Source organism: Rutidosis leptorrhynchoides, chromosome 2 (assembly GCF_046630445.1).
Source record: "Rutidosis leptorrhynchoides isolate AG116_Rl617_1_P2 chromosome 2, CSIRO_AGI_Rlap_v1, whole genome shotgun sequence".
Classification (NCBI taxonomy): Eukaryota; Viridiplantae; Streptophyta; class Magnoliopsida; order Asterales; family Asteraceae; genus Rutidosis; species Rutidosis leptorrhynchoides.
In genome coordinates, this window is record NC_092334.1 from 605,939,913 (window position 1) to 605,966,465 (window position 26,553).

The window sequence follows — 26,553 nt, forward strand, 5'->3', positions numbered from 1 at the left end:
GACGGTTGCAGGGGTGCAACCGCACGGTTGCACACGTTGTGTATATCTATAGAGAACATCGGTTTGCTTATTAGGTTAACGATCCTAGCCGCACTAAAAAGTCCAAACCGATTCTCTGGTCATCTAGCATTCATCTAGGTCGATCTTTAACACCCTAAAGTCGTTCTATATCTAAAGATCAAAGTATAGTTGTGTGTTTTGAGTATAAAACCCTATATCGAAATTTTTCGCACTCGATATAGTCGATTAGGTCGTTTAATCCTGTTTACACGATCCTACAAGAATAACGGACTTTCACCTTATAGAGCAGGTTGTGATTCTTTAAACTATAGGCATTGGTTTTCATACAGCGATACAACAATACAGTGCACACTATGGAACGAGATGGCAACAGAATTCGACCTTGAAAGTTACAATTCCTTAATAAAACACGTCATAATTGCAGTAGGCCTGCTGGGTGAAGGAAAATTAACAAACGTAAGTTCAAACACTACACATTCCAGATATATTACATATTCCAGATGTACATTCAACACATATCGACAACTTCATACACTTTTCATATACTTTCTGTTTTACAGGTAATTCAAACTCACAACCCCGTTATCGAAGCACACATATACAACCAACGGACACCGCATATTGAAGCACACATACACAACCAACAGACATCGTAACAACGCGCTGTCCGATTAATAACTAGTTACAATCAATAATGATTGGTCACAACCTTCAGAGCCGATATTTAACATCTTGTAGCACAACAGGTGAATTTTTATCATCTTTAATAGATTTCAAATAGCTATAATCCCCTCCCAAATAAGATTTCAAGCAAGCAACAACAGCCCCTCCAACAAATCTCCTCATAGGTTCCCTAGCCTTTCCCTCTTTACACATAAAACTAGCAACCTTCCCTGAAAACCCAGTCTCATCATCAAGCATATCAAGATGCCCATAATCTTTCACAACAAAGTAACAAGCCGGTTTACGACACTCGTGATAGAAGTCCTTGTGATTCACTTTTTCTGGAGCACACGCTCCCACTTCCATTATTCCCATAATCGATTTGCTAACTTCACCAAGCCCGGAACCAATAACCATCACCGGCATTTCAAGATTAAATGATCGTGGACTGTAAGTTAGAACTTTAGGTGTAGTTTGTATACCTTGACTAGATCCATCAACTGGATCAATCCCAACTAAAGCAGAGAACTTTAAGTTTATTTTCGCATCAAGTACCATATTCAAAGCAAGAGCGAAAGCGACTTTTCCTCCACGACTATGGCCAGCTAGTCCTAGCTTTGTTAGGTCTGCATTTACTTCGGACGGTAGATACTTCTCAAGCCCTTCCTCAAGCCAGTTGGTTATTTTAGCCGCATTCACGATTTCTTTTGTGGTATCTAGAAACGTCATTAGTCCCGTCAATGAATTCAACTGATACAACTGATACGTACATGTTTTAAATATAAGATTCTGTTGAAAAGTATAAGTTACACTCACAAACTCTCTGACATCAACAAGAGTAAACACCATATTAAATTAGAAGTTAATTGAGAGTTTCAAGGTTAAATATTTGTATTATTAATGGAGACCTCTAATATCATAGTAAGTTTCAATTTATTTAATTAATTATCATTAGTACGATGATTAATGGAGACTTATGTTATGGAAGAGGTTACATTTGTGTGACTCTATATATATATATATATATATATATATATATATATATATATATATATATATATATATATATATATATATATATATAGGGTAGCATTCATGTGAGAATGTTCTCATTTTAAATAATTGTGAGAACACTTATTAGCCACATATTTATTAAGTCAAATATAACTACATAAATTCAAAAAAGAGGGATGATTCTCACACACACTTTTTTGATCCCCACACACCAATTTAAAGAAATGGAGTATTATTAGAAGAGTAAAATGTTAAAATAGGTGTGTGAGGATCAAAAAATGGTGTGTTAGAATCATCCCCTTCAAAAAAAGGGTACAATAGGGATTTCCTTTTCTCGTGAAACAACGTGATCCATACACAAATTAACCAATGTTCAATTGTTTCAAGAAAAAATGGATGATAAAGAATAACTAAATGCATCCAATGTTTTCTTGATATTAATTCATGCACAAGATGCAAAAAAATAAAACGTTGAATCCCATTTTAACAGTTTTTAATTTTATAAGAGTTTTGTAGACGATAAAATTATGGATCTTAGGTCGCTTGAACTCTAAACTAAAGGCGGAAGACAATAGAATAGAGGTAAATCGAGATACGGGTCATTTCGGGATCGAATTGGTCGAACCTAGTGCAAAACCTAGATTAGATCGACACCTAGACGATGTATTTCGGTGGTATTCGGTGTTAGGGTTTTCTGGAGACGAGAAACAACGATTTGGAACAAATGGGACGAGTAACCTCATCAAAGAAGTCTAAACCCGTATATATACTGCAAGTCAGACACACTCGGTCGAGTGTGTCTGTTAGTCGGTCGACTGACTTACACAGTCGGTCGAGTGTGTACACACACTCGGTCGACTGTGTGCAGTTTAACATATTGATTATTTAATAAACTAAGAACGCACAATCACCATAGTAATCAATAGTCACTAGTAAATAACAGTATTACATAACCGAATGTACTAAACGTAAGAATAAACTATGGCTGGGGATTCATGCACCAACAAACTCCCCCTAAGACCTAGCCGTAGAACAGAAATAAAAATTCGATTATCAATCAGTAAATGGATCTGTCACCCAGTTCTTCAAATAGCAAAGTTTCACAACCCTGCAGTACTGTTCAGCCTGCACACGATTTTCTGGGCGATACAGCATCCGATTGTAGTAAAGGGTAAACATATCTTCCTCACAGCAGTTTCGCAACCAAACTGGATCTAGAACCCTTATACAATCATTTTCATCTCCACCATCCTTGTCTAACACAATAACTGCTTCCTCTGAGCGTTCATCATAATACCACCAACGAAAACGAGGATTGAAGTGCTGCGGCATCTTTCTCAAAGGAACCTTCCGCATATACTTCACAGGTCGATATTTTACTATCTTCCTTCTAACCCCTGTTTTCTTGTTCGTTCGATAAGAAATCTTCGGAAACTGAGGACGAAAACCTATGAAATTAGGTGACTGATACGATTTCCTTATCTTATGAACCAAAACATCAGGAATTCCACTGTAATCCTGATATAACATCTTAAGCCTGGCTACCTGCATAAACTCAAAATAAGGTAACGTTTTGAATTCAAATGGAGATTTGATATAATCCACTTCATATTCTTTCTTGATCGCATACATATCGAATTCTTTAATATAGGCCCAGGCTATGATCTTTCCCTTAGCACGTAAACTCTCACAGTGCTCGATAAACTTCAAAAACTGCGGCTCTACTTCAGGTTTCATCACATAATTCCTAATCCGCATCTGAATCTTCCATTCTTCTTCCAACACTTCAATCTTTTCTTTGTTGATCTTCACCGGCAAGAAACCTTCTGGTAACACACTTTCTTGTTCCTTCTGTTCCTTTTCTTTACATTTTCTGTTCAAAAGCTCATCATTCATCTCAAAATAATCAGCAAAAGTTGGAAGATCATCACCAACGCCTTCATAACGAGGATAAGGCTCAGTTGGCTCATCCTCAATAACAATCTCATCAAAACTGTTATCACTTTCATCAAAAACATCAGTATCACTCATTTCATCTTCAAAATTCTGAGCTCCTGATGTTGAAGCCTCAGTTGCAGCTTTTGATGTAGCGTCAGCAGATTCCTTAGCTTCTCGCTCTAGACGCTCCATCAATTCCTGCTCAGTTTCGGTCAGATCCGGAGGGATCTCCCCTTCTTCTAAATCAGTGTAAACAGTTGTATGATTAAGACGATCCTGCATAGCTAAAAATTCAGAAACTGTTAAAACTTGAAGAGGAGTTACATACAGCGGGTTATCCTCCGTGTACCCTTTAGCAACTTCAACAGCTCTGTCCTCTTCTTCCTCACCAAAAGTACCAAATGGATCTGGTTCATCATCCTCTTCTTCAACCACAATCCTCTTCTCCCATTCATTCAATCTATCCGTCAGTTCTCAGTTTTGTGTCTAAAGAGATAAAATTTCTCCAGCCTGACTTTCCATATTTTTCTCCAGCTCACCAATCTTCATCCTCAATGCAGACATTTCAGATGTTGTCTTTTTCTTATCTTCATCAACTGCCTTTTGAAACTTAGCAAAATCCGCAGACAACTGAATCAATTTTCTGTTAACAATTCCTGTCATATCACCTGCAGTAGTCTCAGAACGTTGAGAAATTTGAACTTGCTGAGAAGATGTGGTTTGTTGTAGTTGAGTGGGTGCAGCTTGAGTAGATCCACCAGTAGCTGGACCAGTCTGAGTAACCTTCACCTGGGACTTTGTTGTGGAAGACGAACTTCCATCTTTAACCAAAATCTTCAAACGTTTCTGTCTCCCTCTTGTTGACACCTTGGGAGCTTCAGCTAACTTTCGCTTCACTAAATCCATTTGACTATCATCAAGCGCTGTTACATCATCTTCATCAACCAATCGAGGACCAGTTGATTTTGGTGGAGGCTGATTCACCTCTTCTTCACCTGCAATAGTAATATCAGTCTCATCCCCTGAATTACTATTTTCATGTCGGCAACTCAAGCCTTCTGGACACACGTAGTTCTCATTAATCAGATGACCAATCAGCCCTTTCTCCGGTACTTCCACTCGGCTCTGCAAAAACCTGTTGAAAGATTGATCATTTAAATGATTCTGCTTTAGTTCATCCTCAGGTATCTTTACCAACCCTTGAACCTGCTTCTCTAACATCATCTGAAGAAACCTCGGGAAAACCAGATGAACTTTCCTCTTCACGTTTAGAACCATTGCATCAAATATCACCTGTGAAAAGTTAAACTCAGCGTTCAAAACCAACGCAACAAACATAGAGCTGTACTTCGCAGTCATCTCATCAAAACCTCCTTGCATCGGGCTCAAACATCTAAGAAGAACGTATGTAAAGTATCGATACTACCTTGGAAGTTTCGTACTTTTAACAGCTTTGGTTATGTCACCAGTATAACCACATCTCTTTAAACACCTTCTAACTTTCAGAATCGGCAAATCAGTTGGCATATTATCATCGTCCGGAAACCCTAAATCTTCCCTGATAGTCTGTGCAGAAATACGAACAATCATGTTGTTGACAGAACTCAATATCACCTTCTTGTTATCTTCAGTAACAACTTGGGCAACCTCCCAGAATTTTCTCTGATGAGAATAATACGGAGTGCATTCAGCAGTAATAGCTTTAAAGATCCTGGAACGTTTCAAGAAAGCAATGATCGGACCAAAACCTCCTCTTTGGGCCTCTGAACCCTTTTCATCAACACACGCAAGTACGTTTGTATCTTCTCGACCAATCAGACCAGGTAACTCAGAAGATAATGGGATTCGTGGTTCACGTTCTTCATTAGACATCTGCTGTTGTTCTTGAGACATAGTGAATAGCTGAAAAACACTCAAAACAACATAACAAATAAGCATTTACCTCCATGTATCATGGGGTATCTAATGAATTATATGAATCAATGAATTAACAAACATAACAAACACATTAAATAAATCACACAGTTACGTCATCCACAAGTTATTGTTTATTACACACCATAGTATAAGGGCTAACAAGCTAGCCTGATCAAATTACAAAACAACCATAAATTAACATAAGCACACGAAATCATAAGCATGAGAACTATCCTTCAATAACTTCTTCTGGAACCTGATTCCATTCATAATTCGTGTCCTCATCCAGATCAATCTCATCAAACAAATGATTTAAAAGAACTGCATAAGGAAATGGTTTTTCCTCATCATCCAAAGCATCTTTCATGACATTAATGAGTATCTGCCCAAGATTCACCTTGACACGTTCCATAAGACAGTACAATAGAACAGCCTCAGTACTAGATAGTATATCATCATGAGGATCTCTAAACACCACATTTCTTTTGATAATTCTCATGTTAAGCATCAAGTCATCCCTAACATCGTTCTCTCTGACCTCGATACTGTTAGAACCAATTACATATCCTGGCTTAGTGATGTGAGAAGCTACCCCACCAGCATCAAACTTGCTAGAAATCTTCCTAAGATCTTTACCAGAATAGTAAATCTTGGCTCCCCAGTAATTCAATAGAAGGTTATCTGCAAAGTCATCTATGGTCCACTTATAGTCAACACCAAAGAAATTAGCATGAACATACTTCTTCTCTATGGTCACACTAGAATAGAACTCTTAGATTAGCTTAGGACAGTAATGATTCCCAATCTGAAGAAACGTCAAGCAATCTAAACCTTTCCACTGATCCTTCGTGAACTGGGATGCAACAACTTTGGTCTCTACAAGGATAGGCCTATGTTCGGCCAATGCTTTCCTACGTTCCAGGTCATACTTCCATGTTCCACTTAACCTACTACTTGGACCTAACATTCTAAAAGCAAAACTATGCAACATATTCAGTTTAAACATGATATCATAACAAAACAATCAAAAATAGCAAAATCTTAAAAATTAGGGTTTCTATACACTCGGTCGAGTGTGAATAGACACACGGTCGTGTGTGTTTTGGAACGGTTGAATGTGTGAACTCACTCGGTCGAGTGTGTTGCACACTCGGTCGATCGTGTTCATCAGATCTGAGACCTCCAATTTTTCAAATCAATCAAATTTGTTGATTTTTCTTCAAGATCTGGTCACAATAACATCTAAACAGGCCGATTAACAAGTTCATAGCATCAATTATAACAGATTAAGTCTTAACATCATTCGATTTGAGTTTAGCACTTCGAATATAAAATCAAAGATTACGAACAAATTAAAATGAGTTAGAATACCTAGTTAGTGGCGCTGTGATCACAAGAAAAAGATGTAGGTAAAAAGCACGATCAAAAACTCCTTCCTTAGCTTCGAAAAATCTAGGTAAAATCCGCTCAAAAACACCAAAGTGTTCTGAGCCGTTCGAGACCTCAGCCTATTTATACTCACAGACACACTCGGTCGAGTGTGTCTCTCACTCGGCCATTCGAGTATATATACTCGATCGAGTGTGTTATGAACACAACACATTATTTAAAACTTGATCGGTCGAATGATTGACACACACGGTCGTGTGTGTACACTTACTCGGTCGAGTGTGTAGCCTCAATCGGTTGTTTGTCTTTAGGGTTTACAACTTAGGAAATTTCGATTTCAATTTCACAAACCCTTTCCTATTCCACTCCCCCTGGGACTGATCTCCACTGTATATATTTAACACGCTTTGTACCTTTATGTTCCAAACAGCTTGGTTTTAAAAATTACCTAAAAATAAAGAATTCCTTTCACAATAAACCTTTCCGAGAACTGAGTTGCTTGACATAATACACTAAACAAAGATGCACATACAGCTAATCTAATTCAAGTAATCAAATATGGACTTTTCAGATAGGAAAGCATATGCAAATTCATAAAGCAAACTACTGTACAAGATCCAGCATATCATGATTAGCAGATAAATGAGGTTATTAGCGTAAGAATAAATAATACAACTTATCATGAAGCCCAGTACGAAAAGCATAACACATGTTTTTGTGAGTTAACATATCACACTGATTTAATCTTATGATTTGGGGATCAGAACTGAACTAAATTTGACATGTAATTTCACGCTTCATTCATAAAGTACTTGATAAAGAATATACAAAACAACTTTCAAACATATCAATAAATATTTACCAACTTTCACACTAGACTTCGATGATCACGTTGATTAATTACTTTAACATTTTACAATGTTAGATTTTAATCACGAAGTCAGTCCTCACTTGAGATCGCACGATGTTTCAGGTAGAACAATTGAGCACAACATGTTGACGCTGTCCTCTTATCACATCAATGTACTTTCAATCTGATTGAACAGAACCATCTCACGATGTTTCTAGCAACCCTGTCAGCCATGAGCTTCTACCTTAAACTTACACTTTTCGTTTCAGATAACTTTGTGAATCTCAAATTTATTGCATACTTTGTTAAGGCGCATACCGGCCGCTATAAACCCCATACTTAAACGGAAATCGTATGATGTATGATGTTTGATGGATGGAAGTGATAAATATATTTGAGTGATGGAACGCTAAGATACCTTCCAGAAGATATTCCCTCTATCCAGGTCAACATGCACAATCCCATATCACAGATAAATGATTTAAAGTTCACTAATTGAGATGTGAACTGAATGATTTAAGTTCTCTATATCTGATGATCTGATAAATTTTCCCCCTCGGATGTAGATAACTAAATCGTTCAAAAAGTCTCCGATTGGAATATATGTTGTCTCGGACTTAGATAACCGAGGAATCTCTGAAGCTATGTTCAATTCTTGATCCATGATTCTCGTGCAGCTTGGTGGTGCATCAAATTATTTACAACATAAATGAACAACCACAAACAAACCATAATAATTTTTTTTTTTTTTTTTTTTTGGATTTTCTGATGTTGCCTTTTCTCCATAAATAAAACAAACAAAATAAATAAGTAAATACAACTATACATGATGATGATGCACTACAGTCTTTAACGTTAGTAGTAACTTCACGGAAAACTAATCTTCTGATATTGAAATCTAGAACCCGATGACATTGCGATATACACATCATTCTATGTCTGTGATACAAGACTGCACTTCTCAACCCTTCAAGATAAAACACCTCCCTTTAGGTATCCGATATGTACGTTGTTGGATTTCGGTCCAAGTAATAAAGGTAAATAGAAACAAGTATGCATCCTAGACAAAGTATGCTCACCTTGGGGACTCACAAAATTATCCTTTTGCTACCGAGTATAAACCGTAGTAGGGGAGACCTCAATCGTCTGTTGAGTTTCTGAACAACCATTTCTCAGTACATATTCAGTGATAAGTAGGTGACTACCCTCAACCGCTGTAAACCTTTCCATGATTTCCTTATCATGATATTTACGCTTTGTTAGTGTGATCACCTCTATCTAGAGTTAGGTCAATAAAGTCTACTAACACATTATCAATCATCCTGTATTACTTGTTTTATACAACTTACATGTCGGTTCAGTATTGCAATCACTTCCCCACAAATATAATAAGCAACTCATTTTCAGGCTTTTAAATTTTTATAGATTTTTCATTTTTCAATTTTTATTTGTTTTTCTGGTTTTTCTGATTTTTATGGCTTTTTTATTTTCTCTGTAAAATAGTATAGATTTATCTAAAAACATAAGCAAACATGCAGAAATATCAGGAAAAACGAATCTATCATGCAAATGAAAAGTAAACATGCAAATAATCTACAAACTATCATGCAAAACTATACATACTCTACAAGCAGTTTCTTAACAAATCACAACTCAGTCTCAGGTGTAGGTTCCTTTGTGTCAGGAACCTCATTTTCAGGAACCACATCTGAAAGCAATTTAATACCTATTTCGTTTAATAAGTAAGTAAAACGTGGTTTATCAAAAGCTTTTGTGAAAAGATCAGCCCTTTGGAACATAGTGTCTATCTGCACAACATCTATCAACTTTTTCTCATAGCATTCTCTAATGAAATGGTATTTAATCCCTATGTGTTTCGTTTTAGAATGATTTACGGGATTTTTAGTGACAGCTATGGCAGCAGTATTATCAACATAAATAGGAGTGTTAGAAATTTGCAAACCGTAGTCACGTAGTTGCTGTTGAATCCAGATGACCTGTGATGTACAGCTGGCCACGACAATGTACTCTGCTTCGCAAGTGGACTGAGCCACTGCAGTCTGCTTCTTACACTGCCATGTAACTAGTTTGCTGCCAAGGAACTGACAACCTCCTGATGTTGACTTGAAATCCTTCTTGCATCCTCCATAGTCAGAATCACTGTAAGCTGTGAGATCAAACCCATCCTCACATGGATACCATAACCTTAAACTCGGTGTATCTTTCAAATACCTCATAATCTTCTTAACCACTAACATATGATGAACATTAGGATTTGCCTGATAACGAGCACACAGATAAACCGCAAACATGATATCTGGTCGAGAAGCTGTAAGATACATTAGAGAACCTATGATAGCCCTGTATAACGTTTGGTCCACTGCGGCACCCTCACACTCAGGTGAAATACCATGGTTCACAGACAACAGAGTTTTAGCCGGTCTTTCTGCTTCCATTTGAAACCTCTTCAGAATATCAGCAACATACTTGGTTTGATGCAAGAAGATGCCTTTATCTATCTGAGCTACCTGTAGACCCAAGAAAAACTTAATCGTTCCCATTGAACTCATCTTGAACTTCTGCTGCATGACCTTCTCAAACTCATCAACCATACCCTGATCTGTTGACCCGAATATAATATCATCAACATAAACCTGCACTAACATAAGATGTTTTCCCTTCGTTTTGATGAAAAGTGTCTGATCAATGACACCTCTTCGAAAACCGTTTTCAATCATGTAATTGGACAACGTTGCATACCATGCTCGAGGAGCTTGGTGAAGACCATAAAGTGCCTTTTCAAGTCTATAAACCTTTTCTGGGAAATGAGGGTCTTCGAAACCGGGTGGTTGTTCAACAAACACCCTTTCATTGATCTCTCCGTACAAAAACGCGCTTTTCACATCCATCTGAAAAACTTTAAATCCCATGAAGGATGCAAATGCCAAGAAAATCCTGATTGCTTCCAGTCGTGCAACCGGAGCAAAAACCTCATCATATTCAACTTCAGGGATTTGTTGATATCCCTTTACCACCAATCTAGCTTTGTTTCTGATAACTATACCCTGTTCATCCTTCTTGTTCTTCAAAACCCATCGAAGACCATAGGGCACACAACCATGCGGTGGATTGACTAGTTTCCAAACCTTCAAATGTTTAAACTGTAACAGCTCCTCTTGCATTGCACTAACCCACTCATCATACTTCAGTGCTTCATACGCATCTTTCGGTTCAATTTGACATACATAGCATGAGTGAGCATGTACAAATATCCTACCTGTCTTATTCAGCGAAGAATAAAATGCTGTAACTACATTCGCACTTTCAGTCTGAACATCATCTGCTGCTGTTGAACTATTGTTAATCACCGGGACCTCTGATGTGGTCGAAACCTCAGAAGTTGATGCCTCTATTGTCGTACTCTGGGGAATATTAATATGAGGAATTCCACGTGCGTCCACATAATAATCCTGTAGACGTTTAGGCGGTAAAATAACACGATTGGATCTTCTCACCCCTCCTGCTTCAGTTGGCCGTTCAGGCACTGTCACAGTTGGTGGTTGATTATATAGAGGATTAAGATGTTCCTCTGTCAATCGTGATCGGTTAACTTCCTCATTATCTTCAAGATCACTATCATCATCTGTATATACTACCCCGTCCGCATTTGAATCAAAAGCATCTGTCACTCTCTGTGGACTAGGTTGCAAGCTAGAAACCGGATTCTGAATCTGCGATGGAATAATAACAACATTCTCAGTTGAGTTTTGAGAATCAAACAAAACCTGAGTTAAAATCTCCTCCTCTGTAGCATCGGGTGGAAGATTGAAGGAATCAAATAATTTATCATATTCAAATTGCCAAGCGAACCCTTTACTAACACGAGGTGGAGCATTGCGCTGAATATCCACCTCATAACGTTCCTCCACACACCTAGACTCAGTGTTATATACTCGTTTGTTTGGATTCCCATATCCTAAGAAGATACCAGAGATCACCTTTAAATTGAATTTCCCTCCAGCATCTCGTACCAGAATAGTACAAGGAGCACCAAAAGGTTCGAAATGTTTGATATTAGGCTTTCTCTTGTGCAACAGCTCATAACACATTTTACCATGTCTCTTTACCACCAGAACTCGGTTCATCACATAACACGCAGTACTCACGGCTTCTCCCCAGAAAACAATTGGAAGACATGAATCAGCTAGCATAGTTCTTGCGGTTTCGATTAGAGTCCTATTCTTTCGTTCAGCAACACCGTTTGATTGAGGTGTATAAGCCGGACTGAACTGTTGTTGTATCCCTTTCTCATTACAAAACAGCTGTATATGAATGTTCTTAAATTCTGTACCATTATCAGTACGAATCTTCCTTACCTTCAAGTTATACAGACTTTTGAGCTTCAGAATTAACACTTTAATATGCTCAAACGTGTCTGACTTGAGTTTCAACATCACAACCCACGAAAACCGGGAATACTCATCTGTAACTACCAAGAAATATGATTCTCCAGTGTGAGTTTTACAATTAACTGGACCAAAGAGATCCATGTGTAACAGCTCCAAAGGAATATTGACAGAATGATGCTTTTTGGTAGTATGTGACTTTCTAGTCTGCTTCCCCTATTTACACGGAAGACAAACCCCAGGAATATGATAACTTTTAACATTCACACCATCAACTAATCCATTGTGGACTAGATTATTCATCTTCCTCAGACTCAAATGACCCATACGCTTATGCCAAAGAATCGACTCCTGTTCAGTAGCTTTAGAGACAAAAGCCTGATGGCATGTAGCTGCCTTAACATGAGCCTTACGCATATCAAGGATATAGAGATCCTTGCACCTTGGAGCAGTCATCAGAATCATGTCCTCCGAAATTACAAACTCTTTTCTTAAAATATAACAAAACTTATCATCAAAAACAACAGTATATTTCTTATCAGTAACTTGTGAAATAGAAAGCAGATTGTTCGATATCTGCTCTACATAGTTAACTTTATCAAAGCTGACATTCTCATTAGCAATAACACCCTGAGCAGTAATAAATCCTCCTTCACTACCTGCAAAAGAAACTGGTCCTCCATCTACTGTTTTCACATTAGACAGCAAAGACAAGTTCCCTGTCATGTGCCTGGACGCCCCACTATCAACAATCCAAGTACTGTAGCATGGATTGTAGGCGACCTGCACATTAAAGTAAGAGGATTAGTTAGAAAGGGCCACCCATGCCCTAATGGAAGTGGGTTTCCCATCAACACCAACAACTGGAAACTCCACCCATTGTCCTTTAGATCCAGAAGGACCTTCAGGATGCTGAACACTTTTAACTTCTGATTTAGGTTTCCAAACTGTGTTATTCGGTAATGGTTTTCTATAATAATCATTAGTTTGAAAAACCTTTTTATCATTTGTTTGCACTGAAAAAGAATTAAACACCGGTGACGGTGATCTCCTATTAGAGAACCGATTTGGACTAAGATCAACCTTCCTTCTTGGTGTCTGTTGAATGGGTCTGCAATTCATAGCCCTGTGTCCCAACCTCCCACAATTAAAGCAGTTAGCATTATCAAAATCATGAGAATTAAACACTTTGCGTCTAATTGGTGAAAACTGTCTTCTAGGTGGTTCAGTATGTTGTCTAGTCGTAGGGGATGACGAGACTTGTTGCTTAACAGTCTGTCGACGACCAGGCGGAACATGCTTGGACACATTCTCAGATTTGGAACTCGCCTCTGTTGGTGATTGTTCTACCTTAGGACATGATTCATCTATTCGGCCCTTACTGATAAACTTAGGTGACACTCCCTGGGTGTTCTTCTTCTTATTCTGTTTGGGACTCACAGTTTTCTTAGGCTGAGCCTTTTGACTCTGAGTCATCTTACTAGCTTTAACTGGATTTTTCATAATGGTAACAGGTTTAGTGACAAGCTCAAATGGTTTGCTGTCTTTTTTAGTGTCGATATCAGTATCTGACTCTGTTTCATAGACAGCATCTAAAGGCTTCTTCGACTCAACTATCTTAAGAGTGCTCTCAACAGGTGCTTCTTTAGGCTTACCATATTCTAGCTCTACAACATGACCCTTACTTTTCTCAACTGGTTTGTTAATGTACTCACCCAAAAGTGGCGGGGCAACCTGGTTATAACCTAAACCCTGTTGTTTAGGAGGATTCAAAGTCTGTTTCACATAAGACATCCTCTGCCAATTGTCGATTCTAGCTTTTTCAGACTCGTATTTCAACTTAAATGAATCTCTTTCAGCCTTAAGAGTCTCTATCTGGCACAAATACATAGTAATCACTTTTCCATCATCTATAACAGTTGATTTTAAGTGACCTACCTGATTCTCTAAAGACTTAATAACATCAACATAGTCTTTCTGTTTGTTAAGGTAGAAAAGTGCATCATCATAGTTCTTTTTATTAGTCTGATTCTCCAATCTAAGATCCTTAAGGTCAACTAAAAGCTTAGGACAGGTCTCACATGTAACAGATATCTCATTAAGCTTCGAAATTACACACTCGAGCCTCTCAATTTCCTGTTCATAATCAACGCATCTAGAACATTTAGAAACTGAATCATTACATACCTTATCGTTACCGGATGTGTTGGCCATAAATGCATAGGTATTTCTTCCAACCTGAGTGTCTTCATCTGATTCTGACTCAGACTCTGAACTCGTACTGTCCGCGTAGTCAGCCTCATAACCTCCTTTGTTCTCGCTTTCGTCTGAACACACTGGACTCCGAACTGTAACAATCTTCTTGTCACCACTCTTAAGATCACAGTTGAGCAAATGTCCCAACTCTTGTCTGAACCAAGTACCAACATGACAACTTATTTCTTCATCCTCATCGGAAGAATCAGTCGTAAACTCAAAATCTGATAGGTCTCGAGCTTGGCAAAACTTATCATACAGTCGATCTTTAATCCTCTTTCTGAGGCACAACTTCATAATCTCCTCAGCTCTTTTCATTCTAGCATCACATTTGCACACATAGCAGGTGCAATTCGGATTATCTTTTCCAGTACAACCTGCATTTCTCCTAGCAATTCTTTCTTCTTCAATTTCAGCTTCAGTTTTACCTACAAACACAACATTAGCTTGATGCGTATCTGCCGTGATGGACCAGTCACACACTTCATCAGCATACGTGGTCGTCAAGGCCTTAGATTGAGTAGACCCCGAAGATTCTTTCTCAACAATAACATGTTGTGGAGTAACTGAAATGGTTGTATTGTGAAAAGGATCAGAAAAACCAGTCTTGGGTGGCCTCGTGCAAGTCTTCTTAAAATGACCAAGCTTATCACAATTGAAGCATCTAACCTTTGACATATCAAAACCAAACTTCGAGTCTCGATTCAAACTCAAAGACCTCTGTCCGGTTTTCTTCAAGTACTTCCTAGCCCGTCTAACAATGCTACCCATGCAATAAAGTATATCCATCCTTTCGATATCATCCTCATCAATCTGATCATAGTCTTCATTTTCAAGATGACTATTAATCACTTGTCCACTAATCATATCGTTGTATGAGTTAACAACAATAGCTGCCAGAGCCATATCTTCCTGAATTGATTCGATGGGTCTCTTCCTGATATTCTCAGTTTGAAACACAGGAGTCTGAGTCTGAGTCTGTTGAGAAAGAGAATTCTGAGTCTGAGCTTGTGATTTAGCATTAAAGTAGCCAGACTGAGATTGTGGAGCAGACATTTAAGAAGCATTTGCTGTAATATAAGCTGTTTGTAATTGAGCATGACCAGAAGATGAAGCTAAACTGGATGCAGAAGCAACTACTGAACCAAGTCTCTTCCTCTTAGCTTCTACCTGAATATCCTTCTCCATCAACTTAGAAGTAAAAGCTGTCAATGTTAACGTACAACCTGATGTGCTGTACATGTTCTGAATCTTTTCAATCTCATGGTCCCACTTTTCTGGAAGACCATCTTTCAACACCCTGACTGCCTTATCATCAGGTACATCAATCCCATAATTCGCCATCTCTGCTACCAGTAAACGATATCTTTCCAAAGTTTGTCCCAGTGACTCTGATGGAAGAGCAGCAAATGCCCTCCATTCATCCTTCAATACCTTACCTTTTGTTGCCCGATAAGTAGCAGTACCTTCTGTTGCAGATTGAAGGACCAACCAAAGAGTATACGCGGTTTTGTTACGGTTTTTGAACTGCTGGAAAATGTCCTTTGACAATGCTTGCGTTAGCTGAGCATAACATCTACACTCAAGATTATATTGTTCACGCTCTGTAGGACTAAACTGTTGTGTTTCTTTGGGTTCACCATCACCTCCACAAGGCCAAACAAACGGATTCTCAATACATTCCCAAAGTCTAGAGTCAACACCATTTAAGTAAATAACAAACCTAACTTTCCAGTCCAAGAAGTCTTTAAGATTGTCAAGTCGAGGTACTTTATTTGGCGATCCAGATTCGCTTTCATTAAGTAACAGTTTTTGTAGTCCAGGTGCAATTACTAACGCGCTATATTCATTTGTCACTTGTTCATTAGTGTCCGACATGTTAACTGATTAAGTTTGAAAATAAAAGATTAATTAAGATCCTGATTAAGTCACACGGTCGACTATCTCTGATACACAGTCGACTGTATAAGACACACGATCGATTGTACTTATCACACGGTCGATTGTCTAACAAAATTTTGGCAGCACTTCGTTACTATATAATCCTTGGGTATTGCAAACACACACGGCCGATTGTCTAACTCTCACGGTCGATTGAAACTCTCACACGGTCGAGTGACAATCTCACACGGCCGACTGACTTAGGGAATCTGGCACGGCTCTAGTAAAACTCACACGATCGGTGGAACAATACACACGGTCGATCTTAGGACTCACTCGGTCGGTTGTCAGGACACACACGGCCGAGTGTGTTCTTGACAAAAGCTGGTCGACTATTAGGGTTTTCTAGACAAAAATCGATTTTGCAATCGATTATGGATGGAAAACTCAAATATAACACGTAGATAACGAAAATAAGCACTCCAGAAACACCTTTTGACAATAAAAACACTATCAATAACGTGTAAACACAGATTAATAGACCAAAAACCTAAAAAACACCAAAAACACAAACTTTGACCGAAAAAGCGATTTGATCAAGCAAAAACCAGAGACTCCAGCTCTGATACCACTTTGTAGACGATAAAACTATGGATCTTAGGTCGCTTGAACTCTAAACTAAAGGCGGAACACAATAGAATAGAGGTAAATCGAGATACGGGTCATTTCGGGATCGAATTGGTCGAACCTAGTGCAAAACCTAGATTAGATCGACACCTAGACGATGTATTTCGGTGGTATTCGGTGTTAGGGTTTTCTGGAGACGAGAAACAACGATTTGGAACAAATGGGACGAGTAACCTCATCAAAGAAGTCTAAACCCGTATATATACTGCAAGTCAGACACACTCGGTCGAGTGTGTCTGTCAGTCGGTCGACTGACTTACACAGTCGGTCGAGTGTGTACACACACTCGGTCGACTGTGTGCAGTTTAACATATTGATTATTTAATAAACTAAGAACGCACAATCACCATAGTAATCAATAGTCACTAGTAAATAACATTATTACATAATCGAATGTACTAAACGTAAGAATAAACTACGGCTGGGGATTCATGCACCAACAAGTTTCAAAGCACATTAAAGGATGCATTGACTAAGGATTTGAGATGGAGTAATGGATGCTAGTTGAACGACTTACAAAGATGATGAAGTTTGTGAACATCTTATGATGGATGCAAACGCACCATAATCTATTATGATTTTTTTATGCAAACATGTATTATATATTGAAGTATGTACAAGATACATTATACAATCTGCATGTTCATGGTTATGACCCAATACAGACACGCACGAAAACATAGAAGCTCAAATCTAAACTGCAAGAAAAACATACTCGAGATCTTTTTTGAAAATTTAATAGTGGATGCAAATGGTTACGGTTGTATTATTATTATTATGTTAAATGTTAAATATAAACATTAAATACTCCGTATTATTTTAATGTTAAATATTAAATTTGCGTTTTAGTTTAATGGTTTAATCTAAAAAAAAGAAGTCTGGTTTTGTTTTTCAAGAGATCTAGAACGGACGAGTTGCAGTTGAGATAATTATGGAAACCTAATTGAACACCATTTACATATATGTCCTTTGTAACTGTTTTCATAACTAAAAGAAATTATAAAAATTTTATTAAATGTGTGGTTAAGAAGTGTTCTCACAAAATATTAAAATGAGAACATTCTCATTTGAATACAACTCTATATATATATATATATATATATATATATATATATATATATATATATATATATATATATATATATATATATATATATATATATATATAGAGTTGTATTTATATATATATTAAAATGAGAACATTCTCAACTTGCTTGTGTGGTTAAGGAGTATATATATATATATATATATATATATATATATATATATATATATATATATATATATATATATATATATATATATATATATATATATATATATATATATATAGATAGATAGAGAGAGAGAGAGAGAGAGAGAGAGAGAGAGAGATCTCTTGTTGAACCACAAGTAAGAGTGATACATACACACACAAGCAAGTTGAGAGAAATCTAGTTCTGTTGGTACGTAGAAAACTTGTTGAAGAAATCTTAGGTTGTGTGAAACCATAAGAGTTTTCCATTCGTGATTACTTTCATTGACCGGTGACATAAACATCGATCATTTCCGCTTCCGTTACTAGCTTTCGGGTATGTCTCGAATGTATACTTTTTACTTCAGATTCAAATGTTACAGATTACACGTTTATTATAAACTTACAAATTAGCTGAATTAAAAAAGATATATACATGTAATTGTGAATATTATTTGAGATTTTGAGGCTGGTCCAGTATTGATCAGTTCGAATAGTATGATACAGTGGCAGATATAGAAATGGTAATCACCGGTGTTAGTGTTACCGGTTAAAAATCTAAAAATATTTCTACTGAAAGTTTATTTCAATGGTGTCACTAAAAAAATTTTACACTATCTACTAGTGTCGGTAGTTAAAACCAAAAAAAAAAAAAATCTACTACATCGCTATTTCACTGGTGCTACCACACGAGTAGGTTCGCCCCTCTGGTATGACATACTACGTGTTTTGTACTTGGATATAATCCACTGATTTTCTATTAGTGAATTCACGGAAAGATAAGTCTTTCATTATGTTTGAGTATTTTTACTCAAAACATGTGACCTAATTGAAATATCCCGACGGTTTTCGACCATTTTTTCTAGTCCACCAAAAATATGTTGCTAGACACCTCTAGCCCAACCACTAAACTAATGATTTTCTTATATAAAATTAGTTAACTCATTTTCTGTAAGTTTAAATAGCTCACTACGGAGTATATTTTTAGAGAGAATAAAGTAAAAATTAAGTTTAATGGAAGTGGTCACATACATCGACGTCACATGCATGGGCTATGTTTGTTGATAGATGTGGTTATAACTCCAGCATTTTCAATATTGATTTTCATTTTTAAGTTTTAAACTGGAATACAATAATATTATTTTCTCATTTTGATTTGGTTTGGTTCACAATGAAATATGTGTGTTTGCTCCGGTTTACAGTAGGACTTAAATACAAGTTTACAGAATTGGCGACAAAATTGTTAATGAAGTTACGTGGAACGAATGAAAAAGAAAGAAACCTGAGGGGCGACGAGGATGCAGCCATGGGAAGCAATGTGATGGCTGAGTTGAGAATAAAAGGTATTATCGAGTAGAGTACCATGAAGTAAAACTATAACTGGATATTTCCCTGCTTCTTGTGGAGAGAATATCAATAGAGGGATGGAGTATCCGTTTTTTCTGTTGTTATTACAGGCTAGGTTTTATGATGCCCGGTCGCGAAAATGTCTGTTTTGGAAGGAATGAGTACAGAAGGCGAAGCCATATTGACATAATATATTTGTTTGAGCTGTAGCTAGGTTATACAAGTGTTGTGAATTTGTTAAGATATGGTTTACTAAATGAGTCTTATATATATCATCTTTCGGTACTGTTGGATGGTGACGACTCAATTCAAATTCAATATTTCCATGTGTTCATGCATATTTTTTCCAAGGGAAAACATACACACGGACATCAATGCGAAAGGGTATTTTTAGGCGTCAACGTCGTTGATCTCCGGTCCGGTTACCGTGAATAACCCGTACCCGTGATGATGATCTCGGGAGGGTGGCCAACGAATTGCCCGCCGGTCGATGGTCGGACCCTATCGACGGCAAAGGGAGAAAAAACCCTACAAGACCCGTAGGTAAAAACCCTAGTGTTGCGATCGTGAAGACGATCGTGGAGAAGATCCGGCGATGGAAGCCGTATGCGTTGCGGACTTGCGGTGGCGGCGTTGCGGTGTGGTCGAATGACCGTATGAGGTGTGTTTTGTGTAGGGAGAGAACCCTATATTTATAGGGGAAAGACTAGGGTTAAGGGATAATTAGGGTTTATAGCTTATGGGCCAAGCGTAAATGTAACCCTAATGGACCGTACCCGATCAAGTCCCCCCAGTTCGGTATGATATCTTTTGTTAAGTATCGTATCGAATTCTCCATTGCAATACAGTAAAAACAAAACAAGTGTGCGCAATAGCTATGCGGTAGATACGCGGACAGCCTGCGGAAAACCAATTCCGCATGAGGCTGCGCAAATTGCGCGGTTAGCTGTGCGGAAAACCAATTCCGTTTGAAGCTGCGCGTTTGCTGCACGAAGGCTATGCGGAAAACCAATTCCGCATATGTGTGCGTGAAAGATTGATGATAGTTGTGCCTACTGTTTTCTTAAAACCGCATACAAATAAACAATTCAACAAGATAAAAAACAAACCTTTTCAAACCCGAACGATAGATGGTAGAAACACGAGTCATAATGCATCGTGCCCCACGGTGGGCGCCAAATGTTCATGCATATTTTTTCCAAGGGAAAACATACACACGGACATCAATGCGAAAGGGTTTTTTTAGGCGTCAACGTCGTTGATCTCCGGTCCGGTTACCGTGAATAACCCGTACCCGTGATGATGATCTCGGGAGGGTGGCCAACGAATTGCCCGCCGGTCGATGGTCGGACCCTATCGACGGCAAAGGGAGAAAAAACCCTACAAGACCCGTAGGTAAAAACCCTAGTGTTGCGATCGTGAAGACGATCGTGGAGAAGATCCGGCGATGGAAGCCGTATGCGTTGCGGACTTGCGGTGGCGGCGTTGCGGTGTGGTCGAATGACCGTATGAGGTGTGTTTTGTGTAGGGAGAGAACCCTATATTTATAGGGGAAAGACTAGGGTTAAGGGATAATTAGGGTTTATAGCTTATGGGCCAAGCGTAAATGTAACCCTAATGGACCGTACCCGATCACCATGTTTTGATTTAAATTCATTTAATGATTTTACATGTAACTACCAAGACTTTTTATCACACCCTATTTATGTGTGGCCTAAATTTCATTCTTCTTGTGAAAAACGTCAGCTATACATACGTCTGCAATATTAAACTATACTAAAACTTAAACATAATGAACACTAACATTTGCTGACGTACCAACTATACTAAAACTTAAACATAATGAACAGTAACATTTTGCTGACGTGCTAACTGAACTAAAACTTAAACATAATGAATGATAGTGTACCCCATCTCCGGTTCGTACACAAGAGCTTCGCAATTTACTTTGGAAGAATATGCCACAATATATGGCACGAAGGAAACGCCAGTTACAATTAACGAGGTTTAGAAACCAGAGAAAGAATAGTGATTTTGGAGCCCAAAAACTCCGGTCAATTACAAGTCAAGCTAGTTGAACTATTCCTAGCTCGGCTGCACGCTCGCACAACAAAGGAAAGGGACAAGGCTACTTTCCTCTGCAGACATCCGAATAAGGAAAGGTCAACTAGTATTCCAAAAGCATTGGGAATTAGCGAGCTGGTATGGGAAGCCGCTCCAATTCACATATAAATAGAGTAGAATGCAGGATACAAACATTATTCAACATTCACTCTCATTCTAACATCACATGTTACATTATTTATCTTGGTGGCGTAAAACAATCACTTGATTGTTACCTTCGGGGAATCGCCAGCGAACAAAGCAAAAACCATAATCACCCCATTCCACACCTTCGTGACTTGGATATCCCCATTTTAATTTAAGGTCGCTGGTTATTGTACAAACAATTGGCGCCATTCATGGGACACACATTTCATTCATCTTGTTGAGCAAGAACCGACGCCATGGCGGACTACAGTCACATGCCTCCGGGTTTTACACCACCCAGGAGCGCACAAACTTCAGACTCACCACAACTGGAGTTTTCGACAGTGGGGACCCTCACTAGGTAGCCCATCACTCCCACTGTGTTTGTCTCAACGAACTGTCATGGCTCCCATTCCGCGGAGCCACCTCCGTTGATAGACAAAACCTTAGTGCTAAGCAACTTCGATCACATCAGGTCAGTGATAAGGAGCTTAAGAGATACGGGTATCTTGCAGAGTAGACGGGTGCTGACATATGAGAGCGAAGAGTATGATGAAGAGCTAGAAATGGAACCACCGAGCCATAACCTCCAGCCTAGGAGCTTACCAGTGAACTCATCAACACAAGTAACATTTTGTTAGAGTCAGCATGACATATTTCAGACCGCGCCCTTTCTGACACAACATATTCTGACTTTATAGTAGCCACTCCCACTAGTGTTGGAAATTTCATTTCTTCGTAGCTTGTTGATGTGATTGCCCCGAATTTGCGCATCGCCCTTCGCCCAAGGATTGCATTGTATCTTAAAGTTCCTCTCAAAACGACAAAATTGACCATCTCAGTTCTTACCAAACAATACTCCCCCAATGTTACTTCCAACCTTATCCGTCCCAAAGGTGCCACACTTCCTCCAGTAATACCTGCGATCCTCGTATTGGTAGGTATGATCCGTTCTCTGACAATTCTTGGCATCATTCTGTAACGTGCTTCATACAAGATGTCTGCTACGCTCCCTGTATCAGTATAGATTTTATCTATGAAACAATTGGCAAATTCACAAATATTGTTTCTTCTTCTGGTATCCCATTTTTGATCGGGTAGAAAAGTATAGGTGCATTTTGCCATGCTCCTCGATCTTCATACCGCCATTAATCTTGTTGCTCATCTTTTATTCTTACTACCCTCTTGCTTCTTCAATCATATGAATTCTCATTTCAGGTGATCACTCTTTTTGATCCCTTTTCTGGTCTCCTCTCCGTTGATTATAATCTCTTCTCCTTCCTTCTTGTCTTCGCTCGTCATTGTAATCTTTCCACACATATCTTTTGTTTGGATCTGGTTTCTTGAATCCTCTTCCTTGAAGCAAATGATTCGAAGCTCCAGCTTTTATCTATGTAATGATTTCCCTCATCAATGACTTATCATCTATGATGTGTCCATAATCTTCATGGAATTTGCACCATAATGTATTCTTAGGCCCTTCTCTTTTGTCTAATGGTGCTGGCGGATTGAACTTCTGCTTGATTGGTTCTGTTAACAAAATTCCTCTAGGAGTTTTTGTTAATGATCTGATCAACGAATGCCTTTCATAAGGTTTTCCTCTGTAGTATTGACCATCATTCCTTCTTTGATCACTTCTGTTTCTATAATCATTCCTTCTACAATTCTCATTCCGCTGATAATTTCTTGATCCGCTATCTTCAATCATTCGTGATCTTTCCCTGTAATACCCTCCGGGTTGAATTTTTGTATCATCTCCTGACCTTAAATATGCTCTTGCGATTTCGATAGCTTGAGAATACGTCTTTGGGATTGTCCACCTTAATTGCCTTACAAGTGACATTGTCGCCGCTGATCCAAACATAAAATGAAACCGAAGATTAGCTGACTTTCAGGTAAATTTGGAATTTTTTGACATTTCAAGGTGTATTGACTCATAAACTCTTTTAACGGCTCTGTTGCATATTGCTTTATTTCATGCGCATCCAAATGAGTCAACGTATATCTCCTTAGATTTTGGTATTGGAGTAAAAACTTCGCTCTTCGATCTTGAAAACTTGTAATAATTTTTTGTTGCAATCTAGTGAACCATTCTCTTGCCATCTTCTGTAAAACTATCGGAAACATATGAGAGGCTACTTCATCTTCTGTAAAATCAAGGCATATACTGTTACACAAAGATGCCATTCGGACTCAAGATCGCGGGAGCCACGTATCAGCGCATGATGATGCCACTTTCGCTAAGCAAATTGGTCGCAACCTGGAAGCATATGTTGATGACATGGTCATAAAAAGAAACAGCAAGGAATAGTTGCTAGCAGACGTCCTTGAAACCTTTGACACGCTGCGCAGCGTTAACATAAAACTTATACCATCAAAATGCAGCTTCGTGGAAAAGAAGGGGCATTCTTGGGACACGTCGTCACTACAAGAGGAATTAAGGCTAACCCAAAAAAAATTAAAAATTGGAGCCATTGAGCGCATGCCATCCCCGAAGATCAAAAAGCAGGTTCAAAGTCTCAAAAAAAAACTAGCTGCGCTAACTCGATTTTTGTCAAAAGCAGCCGAGCGTTCTCTCCCTTTCTTCAGCACATTAAATAATTGCGTGAAAAAATATGATATCAAATGGACGGAAGAGTACAAAAGACATTTCAAGAAATGAAGGCATTGCTCAAAAACCTCCCCACGTAAATTGCAACAATCGTAAGGGATACCCTGATCCTTTATCTTGCTATAGTGCGAGAGGCAGTAAGCTCCGTCCTAATCACCGAAAGGGAGGGAATACAAACGCCGATATATTTTTTTAGCAAGGCGTTGGCAAGAAGTGAGCTCAATTATCACCCAATCGAGAAATTCGTGTACGCACTTGTAGTTATTGCGCGACGATTACGACGGTATTTTCAAGCTCACTGGATAGTGGTACTAACGGATCAGCCTATCCGACAGATCCTCTATAAGCCAGAAACGTTAGGACGACTCTGGGAGAACATGAAATTAACTTCTTCGCCGGAAGCGCAGTAAAAGGACAGATAATCTGGCTGAAACCACTGCGGATATGCCAATTACACCAGACCCAGGAGATATGACCACGCTCTAGCCCAAACTTTGGGAGCTATACAGTGACCGCGCAAGCGGCACAAAAGGAGCCGACGCAGGCCTGCTGCTTATCGGACCTAATAAGGAAGGGTACACCTACGCTTTAAGGCTTAACTTCAAGGCAATAAACAACGAAGTAGAGTACGAGGCTTTGCTAGCAGGAGTAAGACTAGCTAAGGAAATTGGGGTTAGGAAACTCCAATCATATGTTGACTCTCAGCTGGTGATCGGTCATTGTTTGACACGATCGTTTGTACCTAAACATGATAAAAAGTTATTACATTTAAGTGAAAAACAAGGTACTTTGATGAAATTTTGTGTATTGCAGGTGTGAAAAGAAGTTGGTGCAAAAAGGTGCGAAAAATGGCGTTTGAAGTCGAGTTGTGGAAAAAGTTAGAAAAATCAGAAAAAGTACCAGCTCAATAAGCCAGACACGGTGTAATTTACACCCAAGGCTCAATTAGCTCAGAAATTTGAAGACTTTTGGGAGTAAATTACGCCAATGCAAAATTGTTGATGCCGGGTTTTTAGAGTTTTTTCTTTGGGAACAAGTTGGCTAATCCCTATTTAAAGGAAGCCTTAGGGTTACGAAAAAAAAAACCTTTTTCCAGCAGTTTTGAGAGCAGAGATCAGCCCTAACATCCAAATATTCATCATCTTTCAAGAATCAAAGGCGAGAACTTCATGTTTCATCATCAAATCACCATGATCATCATCACCAACATGCGCGGCTTGTCTCTTTTGCTTTATTCCTTCCATGAACTTTTAATGCATGTATTGTTCTTCATGTTTTAGTGTGGTTTATGATATTGTAATACTTAAGTCGTTTAGATTATGATATTATGAACTCGTTGAATATTGATTAATGCAAGTTTTACGATTATTGATTATCACAAGTTGAATTATTGTAATTTCACATTGTGTACTTGATCCAACTTAGTGTTAATTAGTCTAGAGAAAGAGACAAAGTGTTTAGATAACATAGTTCAATCCTAAGATAATTGTGATTAATGAACTAAAGAATTCTTGTCTATGAGATTTGATCAATATTTGACAACACAAGGCTTGTTTGAATAAATGTATGCTTAATTGGGATTGTGAAGGGACAAAGGCTTTTAATCCAACTGTTTACAACTTCTTAATTTAGTTTATTGTTTATGCTTCTAGTTCTTAATCATTTAAGTTTGCATTTTGCTTAGTAATCGTTAAAATAGTCGTTACTTTAGTTAATCTTAGTTAATCATTAAAAACCATTCCTAAGAATTGCCTGCGTTTAGCCACAACTTCCCGATGAACGAATCCTATTTACCCTAGCTAAGTTAGTGTAATTAAATCATTTTTGATTGGCCCTTCGACACCTATCAAATACCATATGCCTTGTTCGATCCATAAGTTTAAGCTGATTCAGCTAAAGCAAGCCTTAACTAATAATCTGCAAACATACATTCAATAACTAGTTTAAACAAATTAAAGAAAGAAAGTGCAGTACAAGACATAGATATTAGTAAAGTTTAACTGAAAATAACAATCATACCAATATACATATCGTTGTGATGGTGTTAGCTTTTCATTGTCAAACCCACTTTCTACTATACTAGTTGAAA

General features: G+C 38.2%; 1 pseudogene; it reads right to left on the minus strand.

Moving 5' to 3' along the window:
• Window positions 1-732: 732 nt before the first annotated feature.
• Window positions 733-19,783, minus strand: LOC139893442 (chlorophyllase-2-like; annotated as a pseudogene).
• Between the last annotated feature and the right edge of the window lie 6,770 nt (window positions 19,784-26,553).